Source organism: Octopus sinensis, unplaced genomic scaffold (assembly GCF_006345805.1).
Source record: "Octopus sinensis unplaced genomic scaffold, ASM634580v1 Contig06849, whole genome shotgun sequence".
In the NCBI taxonomy this organism is placed as follows: domain Eukaryota; kingdom Metazoa; phylum Mollusca; class Cephalopoda; order Octopoda; family Octopodidae; genus Octopus; species Octopus sinensis.
Genome location: NW_021829605.1, coordinates 10,210 through 20,000, shown reverse-complemented (window position 1 = coordinate 20,000; position 9,791 = coordinate 10,210). Strand labels below are relative to the sequence as shown.

General features: G+C 40.8%; 1 long non-coding RNA gene across 1 annotated transcript in view; it reads right to left on the bottom strand.

Annotated features, from left to right (window-relative positions):
- The window catches only part of LOC118761048, an 8,353-nt gene extending 766 nt beyond the window's left edge, over positions 1 to 7,587 (bottom strand). Inside the window, exons 1-2 of the long non-coding RNA XR_004997126.1 lie at positions 7,520 to 7,587; positions 2,718 to 2,729 (exon numbers count right to left, since the gene is read on the bottom strand). This is a non-coding gene — a long non-coding RNA (uncharacterized LOC118761048). The remainder of the gene's footprint in view (positions 1 to 2,717; positions 2,730 to 7,519) is intronic.
- Between the last annotated feature and the right edge of the window lie 2,204 nt (positions 7,588 to 9,791).

Here is a 9,791-nt window from a genome sequence, read left to right as displayed (position 1 = left end):
CCATGCATACCAGCCTCCCCTTTCCACGTCACTGATGTTATCTAAGGGAAAGGCAAGCTGACAGAAACGTTAGCTCGCCGGGCGAAATGCGTAGCTGTATTTCGTCTGCTGTTACGTTCTGAGTTCAAATTCCGCCGAGGTCGACTTTGCCTTTCATCCTTTCGGGGTCGATAAATTTAGTACCAGTTACGCACTGGGGCCGATGTATTCGACTTAATCCGTTTGTCTGTCCTTGCTTGTCTGCTCTGTGTCTAGCCCCTCGTGAGTAGTAAAGAAATAGGAAAAGCAAAGGCCGATACAACTCGACGCCAGTGACATCGCAACTCATTTCTACGGCTGAGTGAACTGGAGCAACGTGAAATGAAGTAACTTGCTCAAGAACACAACACGCAACTCGTTCCCGGAATCTAAATTACTACGTTCTGATTGCGATCCCAACGCTCTAACCACTGAGCCATGAGCCTTCACATAACGATTTACCGCATTGTTATAAGATGGCTTAGCGACCGTAAAACTTACGCGCAATTTTTTTTTTTTTGAACTTCAGATGTAGATTGAGCTGTTTTAGCCCTTTGTCTATCCTGTGTAACTCATGTAATACACGGGACATATTTTCCTGGTGACCATACATCATATCTGATGCACATTCCCAAATTGTTTTCAACCACCAGAGCAAACTGGGACTTATGAAAGGAAAGCTTCCTATTACTCAGAACGTATGAATCAAAGGCTAATTAAAAGCCCGAAAACAAGCTTGGGCGTTTAGGAAATACTTATGAAAATGAATTGGATTTGCAAAGACTTTAAGTGAGAAATATTGTGTTCATCCACTGCTTGTAATGGAATGGTAAATCACAGAGGAAATTGCCATTCTGAGCTGAATTAATGACATATTCTAGCGAGGGGATTCTGAATTAATATGCAACGTATTGTCTGCAGTGAAAGCTTTTCGACATAACAATTTCTCATTCCCAGGTATTGATAACTAGCATAAAGTCTTGATTTATGAAAATTATCTCCGCCTTGAGAAGTATCATAATTGCCGAATATCAATTAAGGCCAGCACCACTTGAAAATGGCATATAATCGCATAATTCAAGAATTCTTCGACCCTCTTAGAAATTAGAGATAAAATGGAACAATGGTCGTGTTGTTGACGATTGTTGAGTCAGAAACACGTGCTAACAACTAACCTGTCATCTCCAGACAATAAGACCCCCTTCGGTTATGAATGACCATGGGGTCGCACCTAGAAACTTACCCTTCGAGACACAAGTCTGGGCAAGGTTGTTTATGGAAGACCAGCCGTCACCTATGCACACCAGCCTCCCCTCTTTACACTATTATATGTGACCGTGACCGTGACCGACCAGGCTATCAGATGTTGTTACACATCGCTTGTCACAATGCGCTTCAAATGACGCCACCCCGCTGGCTAAGCGAGTAGGCCAACAGAAGAAAGAGTGAGAGAAAGTTGTGGCGAAAGAGTACAGCAGGAATCGCCACCCACGCCCCCTGCCGGAGCCTCGTGGAGCTTTAGGTGTTTTCGCTCAATAAACACTCACAACGCCCGGTCTGGGAATCGAAACCGCGATCCTACGACCGCGAGACCACTGCCCTAACCACTAGGCCATTGCGCCTCCACTATTATATGTACATAGGGTAAAGGGTAAAGACTCCCTTTGGTCATGAATGACCATGGGGTTGCACCTAGAAACTTACCCTTCGAGACACAAGTCCGGGCAAGGTTGTTTATGGAAGACTAGCAGTCTCTCATGCATACCAGCCTTTCCTCCAATGTTATCCAAAGGAAAGCAAAGGCTAATACAGCTTGGTACCAGTGACGTTGCAACTCATTTCTACGGCTGAGTGAATTGGAGCGACGTGAAATGAACACAACACACAGCCCGGTCCGGAAATCGAACTCACTGTCTCATGATTGTGAGTCCGGCACTCTAACGGGCTTAACGCTGAGCTATGCACCCTGCTGAGTAACATTATATCAGAGATCTTTCGGAGCAATCCCATTTCGGCCAGGACGGGCTGCTATTTCTTTACATTGAGAGATGATAGAAAAAAGAGGTCGATTTTGTGACATTCATCCTTTCAGGGTACATAAAATAAGTACCACTTGAGCACTAGGGTCGATGCAATCGACTTAACTCCACCCCAAAATTATTATTATTATATTATTATTATTATTATTATTATTATATTATCATCATCATCATCATCATCATCATCATCATCATCATCATCATCATCATCATCATCATCATTATTTTATTATTATTATTATTATTATTATTATCATCATCATCATCATCATCATCATCATCATCATCATCATCATCATCATCATCATCATCATTATTATCATCATCATCATCATCATCATCCTTATTATTATTATTATTATTATTGAGTGAGCGAGCAGAGCATGCCATCAAAGTGACACTGGGGTAAAATATACGAAGCCCAGTATACCCATCATGACTACCCGTCTGATAAGGGTACACCAAGCACATGCATCACAACCATATGTGCGCGACATGGTGATCTCATATCAAGATAAACAGCACATGACCTTGCAGGTGGGGCCCAGTTAGAATTTTCTTCAGGTTGAGTAGCCCATCCCGCTCAAACGGTCCCTGAATAAGGGTTGTTTAAGGATGTTGAACGAAACACCCATGTTTCCAGAGGTGAATTATTCAAACCCCAAAGAATCCCTCTCAACACATGGCTATGATGCTCCCCACTACTTCTGCACGTGATCAGAGATGCACATATCGTCAGCCACTAAGGGACATGTTCAACTGGTTAAGGTCAAACAACTGACAAGCAAATCTGTGGTATTGAGCAGAATACTTGCTGTAGCCCATCTTTTATACCATTATATTATTATTATTATTATTATTATTATTATTATTATTATTATTATTATTATTATTATTATTATTATTATTATTATTATTATTATTATTATTATTATTATTATTATTGCAGTCAGTCGTCGTGACTACAACTTTTCGTGGCTTTGGCATAATGACTTGTTAAGCTTTCTCCATACTGGTCGCCCTTTCCCTTGGGTTTGCCGTTTATTACGATCAGTTCCTTCCCACTTCATTCCTGTTAACAGTAGCTTTGAATCTCAGTCTAGGTCTTCCATTGTTTTCTTCTTTTTTTTTTCTTCTCCCCTCGCATAATTAAGAGTAAAAGCGTCGCCTGGGAAGCCTGTTGTTGTCCATCCTTTGTGCGTGTCTCGACCAACGTAAATTTCTGTCAATCAGGTTTCTCCATCATAGGAAAAGAGAAACATATTATTAAATGTTTTATTCCAATATATAAACAAAACAATCTCTTTCCTCTTCCCGCCATTTATTACTCCTCACCCCACCCCCCTTAGCCAACCGCCTGCACACTTCTACCGTTGACCTGCAGTCAGTCCGTTCCCATTTCCTCAATACGCTTCCCTCGAAGCGACATCCGCAGCCATCTTTCTATTTTTTTTATAATTATGACACTCCCTGTTGTCCTCGTTTAAACTTATTATTCTGCTCCTTCTCCGTCACCTACAGTGTCACGTTGTCATTTATCACTTCATCCTCTGGCCTCTCTCACCCTGACCTTTATTACTTTACCCACTAACCTACTATTTTACACATCAATACAATAATATACATCGCGCGCAGTGATTTATTCGAACAGAATTTGCTCCAAAATATACTTCGCATGTTTAGCTTCCTTTCCGCATGTTCACACGTTTTAACATACCTCGCTTCTCCTCCCGACTTATATCCTCTCTCTCTCTCTCTCTCTCACTCTCTCTCTTCTCTCTCTCTCTCTCTCTCTCTCTCCTCTCTCTCTCTCTCTTTCTCTCTCTCTCTCTCTCTATCTATCTATCTATCTCCTTCTCTCTCTCTTTCTCTTTCTCTTTCTCTCTCTCCCTCTCTCTCTATCTCTTTCTCTCCCCCTCCCTCCCTCTTTCTCTCTTTCTCTTTCTCTTTCTCTCTCTCTCTTTCTCTCTCTTTCTCTTCCTCTCTCTCTCTCTTTCTCTCTCTCTCTATCCCTCTCTCTCTTTCTCTCTCTCCCTTTCTCTCTCTCTCCTCTCTCTCTCTTTGCGCCTTTCTCCCTCTCTCTCTTTCTCTCCCTCTCTCTCTCTCTTCCTCTCCCTCTCTCTCTCTCTCTCTCTCTCTCTCTCTCTCTCTTTCCGCCCTTCTCTCGCAAAGGAAAATACACCCGTGCCTCTTCTCCTCGTGGTGTGTTGAATTATCGTAAATCAAGTATGTTCAAGTTATCATCGTATTCTTATTTAGGACCGACGAGGGATCCATAAAAAATCTAAACATTAAATAATTGTTTACAAATATGGGTTTCGATCCCTAAGCCCAGGTTTTGTCAAAAATGCATGGCAGAGCTTGCAATGAATTTATTGCATTGTTTTTTTACTACAAATTAATTGCAATTTTCTTTCGTCGCATTAGATAATTGCAATTAATTGCTATAAATTGCAATGCTCTCCAGAAAATCCCCCTTTAAAATTTTTACGCATCCAAAAATGTCATTTTTTGCAAAAATTACAGTACATTTCTAATGAAAGCTCTCCTTTCTCAATTTTGATTGGTCTATTTCTTTGATGTCCGAAAGGCGTTTGGATCAAAATTCTTGCACCGCCTCCCAGAATGACAAAATCGACCACCAATGTCTGATATATGACCTAGGATGGAAGAACATGCCTACAACACTCCCCTTAGGGCCCATACCACCCCAATCAAGACAGAAAAAATGTATGAATGGAAAATGGACGGTTTCATACTAGTAGCAATTATATTTCTTTACTACCCACAAGGGGCTAAACACAGAGGGGACAAACAAGGACAGACAAAGGGATTAAGTCGATTATATCGACCCCAGTGTGTAACTGGTACTTATTTAATCGACTCCGAAAGGATGAAAGGCAAAGTCGATCTCGGCGGAATTTGAACTCAGAACGTAACGGCAGACGAAATACGGCTACGCATTGCGCCCGGCGTGCTAACGTTTCTGCCAGCTCGCCGCCTTTCATACTATTAGCAATTAAAATGAGTATGCATTTAACAATTTACAGGAGGGGATTGGATGAAACGATGCGCGAAACAAGTTCGTTATCCCAAAGTTGGTCATTAACTCTTAAAAACAGTTGCATCTCCAGATATACGGGTGACGATTGATGTCTTGTATCATCGAAGGCATTCGCTGCTACACAGAAGAAACCTTTCAACCAAGTTAGTCGTTGGCAAAAGTTAGTCGTTAGAAAGTTCGTTTCACAGCTATTCTTTTACTTGTTTCAGTCTTTTGACTGTGGCCATGCTGGAGCACCGCCTTTAACTGTATAATTTCGGTTTCAATTCTATTTTGGTTACTATTTTCTACTAAAGCTTCGTATTTACCAAAACCTTGCCGGTGGAATTTGGTAAGAAAAACTGCACGGAAGCCTTTCGGAGTGACTGTTTCTGCTTGGTTGGGGAAGGGGGGTCGAATTAATCTCTCTGCTGGCTTTACATCTTCATTCGACCCTTGTGGGCTTTTCGTGGTGTACATTCTGATGCGAATATTCGAGGTCAAGTCTCCACTCTGAGATGAACCTTCTGCCTTCTTCTCACAAGACACAGAGATGAGGAACAAGAAAAATATTATGGCCATTGCACGTTCACCACTAGACCAGTGGTTCTCAGCTGGGGTCTGTATGACCGTCACCAAACTTCAGGCCCTGCTCCTATAGTAGAAAGGATATTAATAAAAATAAATGTTGCTGAAGCTGCTATCTAGTTCCAAGTAGTCCCTAATCTAGTTTAGCCTCGCTAGATTCTTTACATATTAGAAAAAACCGTACATGCCCGTACATAAAACGTAGAAAGGAAAAACAAATTTAGTATGTTTCGTTATGCATTGAGTTGTAGTAAATTTAAAGTAGTTTTTGAGAGGAAAACATTTGATTTTATGCATGTAAATAGAATATATAGTGGAATCAAGCACGAAATCATATACGGTAACATTATACTTGTCTTGAAAGGAAAATAAATTAAATATTTAAATATTTAGATTTTGATCAAATTAAGTAAAGATTATTTGCCAACATAATGTGACTATCTTGGTTAGGCGAATGTTACTTGACAACCGATGTCAAATCAGCGCTTGACAACCGATGTTGTCCATTTTCCATTCATACGTTTTTTTTTCTGTCTTGATTGAGGTGGTATGGGCCCTAAGGGGAGCGTTGTATGCATGTTTTTCCATCCTGGGTCATATCACACATTGGTGGTCGATTTTGTCATTCTGGCAGGCGGTGTAAGAATTTTTAGAATATTCTGGGTGATCCAAACATCTTTCGGGCAGCATTGTGTGTGTGCGTGTGTGTGTGTGTGTGTGTGTGTGTGTGTGGTGTGTGTGTGTGTGTGTGTCTGTGTCTGTCTCCCTAACATCGCTTGACAACCGATGCTGGTGTGTTTACGTCCCCGTCACTTAGCGGTTCGGCAAAAGAAGACCGATAGAATATGTACTAGGCTTACAAAGAATAAGTCCTTTTAGTCAATTTGCTCGACTAAAGGCGGTGCTCCAGCATGACCACAGTCAAAAGACTGAAACAAGCAAAAGAGTAAGCTAACCTAATACTGTGCTTTCTCTCTTTCGCTTTATCTATTTAATCATTTTGCACGACTTGCCAACGAGTTTGCCAGGCTCGATGCTTCTCATCACCGAAATTATTTTTTTTTAAATGGTAGAAGGCAACATAATCAAACATGTCCTTCACCTTTTAGAGCCGATAGAGCATGAATTAACCCTTTGTCTACCCCAGTGGTTCTCAACAGGGGTTAATATGGACCTTGTGGTTTCAGGTAACTTAATTTAATTTAATTTAATTTAATTTAATTTTTAATTGGCTCAAAAAGCAAAAGCAAGGCCATGTAGGGGGACAGGGAGTTATGTACAGGGAGGATGGTCATACAAAGAGTTCAGGCCATTTCCGGTCAAGAGAGACTTTGAACCGAGCGGTCGTCGGCATCTTCACTATCTCGTCTGGCAGCTTATATCACGGATCCGCAACCCGGACGGAGAAAGCCCCTCTCCTTTGATTGAGATGAAATCGTCGCAGATAGAGCTTTTCGGAGTGACCCCGCAGTCCACGCTCTGGAGCAGGAGTGAAGAACAGCTCTTTCAAGAGGTTACACTTTCCGCTTATGATGTTGTGAGCGAGAATGAGATCACCACGGCGTCGTCGTTTTTCTAGAGAATAAAGGTCGAGCGTCTTCAGCCTTTCTTCATAAGACAAATGCTTGGTTAAAATTTAGGTGTAATAAATTTATTATACTTCCTCAATACACAAAATATTTCAACCATTTTTTATACAATTCCTGATAACAAAAGGGTAAAGACCCCGTTCGGTCATGAATGACCATGGGGTTGCATCTAGAAAGTTCCCCTCCGAAGCACAAGTCCGGACAAGGGTGTTTAAAGAAGACCAGCAATCGCTCAGGCATACTAGTCTTCCCTCTCCACACCGCCGATATTATCCAAGGGAAAGGCAAAGGCCGATACAACTTGGAACCAAACTGAGTGAACTGGAGCAACGTGAAATAAAATGCCTTGCTCAAGAACACAACACACAGCCCGGTCTGGGAATCGAACTCACTACCACGTGATTGTGAGTCAGACTCCCCAAACCACTGAGTCATGCGCCTTACAATTCCAGATAATATTTTATCATGAATATAAATGGGACTTTTTAAACATCGAATGTCTACAGTGGTCTTTTAGAGTAAAGTAGAAATCAGAGGGCCATTGGCCTATACAAAGCATTTTGATAAGTTTGACCTTAGGGTCCATGCCTGTTTTTGGTCTTTTAGTTAACTCTTATTTCATACGATCTGAGAAATATAAAGCTTGGATCTTTTCGGATTGAACGGCAGTTTTTCTAGCGGTGTCATATTAAATTGTCACCCATAATTATGACCCTAGAATCGATCTATTGCATTTCAATCTCTTTTAGAGTTAGGGTTAGTTAGGGTTAGGGTTAGGGTTAGAGGTGGGGGAAGGGTATCTTTCTTTCTTCACAAATGTAAATAAACCCAATCTGTTTCTTAAACGAGGGACATCTTCATACGGCACAGAATGCTTTTTAACTCAATAGACGTCATTGATTGGTTGAAATTGCAGAAATTGAAGAAAAAAAACAACAAATATCTTACAAACTATAGAATTTTCTCAATAAAGATGTTTTATAAACACATTCTACCAGTATACGAAGTTTAAAATTTTTTAGTTACTTAGAAATTATGTTAAAAACTGCCGTTCAAACCGAAAAGATCCTAGAGCTTTCCTTTTTATAAGTCTGAAGTTACTCTGATGGTCGAAAAAAATTGAGAATATGTATCAAACACGATGTATGGACGCCATGGAAAAATGTCCTATGAATTACATGTGATACACAGCGAAACAAGCAAAAGGTTAATGAAGATTTGGCTGCTATGTTTAGCTGGTCGAGCGGTTGCTTAGAAGCTCTATTTTCATCGGCTCCGTAGCAAAAAAAATATTTGGAGATCCGTAGAATGTCAACTTCAGGTCATAGCTAAAAATATATTTGTTGTTGGCTCAGAAGAACTCACACACATACACCGAACCAAATTAATGTTTTCTGGTAGTTTACTTCAATTATGTTAAGGATAAGGGGGGGAAGAGAAGCAGGAAAGGATGTGCAGAATGTTGTGTGTTCCAGGAAGTTACTATTCTAAATTAAAGAAAAAATGCGCAATTGCCAAGATGATTAAGACAGGTGCCAATCCAATGTGCAGTTTCGCAACGACTGAACACAGTAATTTCAAACGTGATGGACCGAGAAATAATTAAAAAAGAGACGGAAATAACAAAAAAAAAATATTTATTCATTTATTTATTTGTTGACTAAGGTAGTAAAATCCATTTATTAAAGGTGACGTGAGGAGAGGCAATTAGTCTTGAGGGGGTAGAAGAAATCATGTTAGCATTTTTTTTTTTTTTCCTTCATTATTGCTATTATTATTTGAAGGCGGCGAACTGGCAGAAACTTTAGCACACCGGACGAAGTACGTTGCGGTATTTCGTCTGCCGTTACGTTCTGAGTTCAAATTCCGCCGACGTCGACTTTGCCTTTCATCCTTTCGGAGTCGATAAATTAAGTACCAGTTACGCACTGGGTCGATGTAATCGACTTTATCCCCTTGTCTGTCCTTGTTTGTCCCCTCTATGTTTAGCTCCTTGTGGGTAATAAAGAAATAAGAAACTTTAGTACGCCGGGCGAAATGCTTAGCCGTATTTCGTCTGCTGTTCTGAGTTCAAATTCCGCCGAGGTCAGTTTTGCCTTTCATCATTTCAGGGTCGATTAAATAAGTACCAGTTACGCACTGGGACCGATATAAACGACTTAATCCGTTTGTCTGCCCTTGTTCGCCCCCTCTGTGTTTAGCCCCTTGTGGGTAGTAAAGAAATAGGTATTTCGTCTGTCTTTATGTTCTGAGTTCAAATTCAGCTGAGGTCGACTTTGCCTTTCATCCTTTCGGAGTCGATAAATTAAGTACCAGCTGCGTACTGGAGTCGATCTAATCGACTGGCCCTCTCACCCAAAATGTCGGGTCTTGTGCCTAGAGTAGAAAAAATTATTGTTATTATTATTTGAAGGCGGCGAGTTGGCAGAAACGTTAGCACGCTGGGCGAAATGCGTTGCCGTATTTCGTCTGCCGTTATGTTCTGAGTTCAAATTCCACCGAGGTCGACTTTGC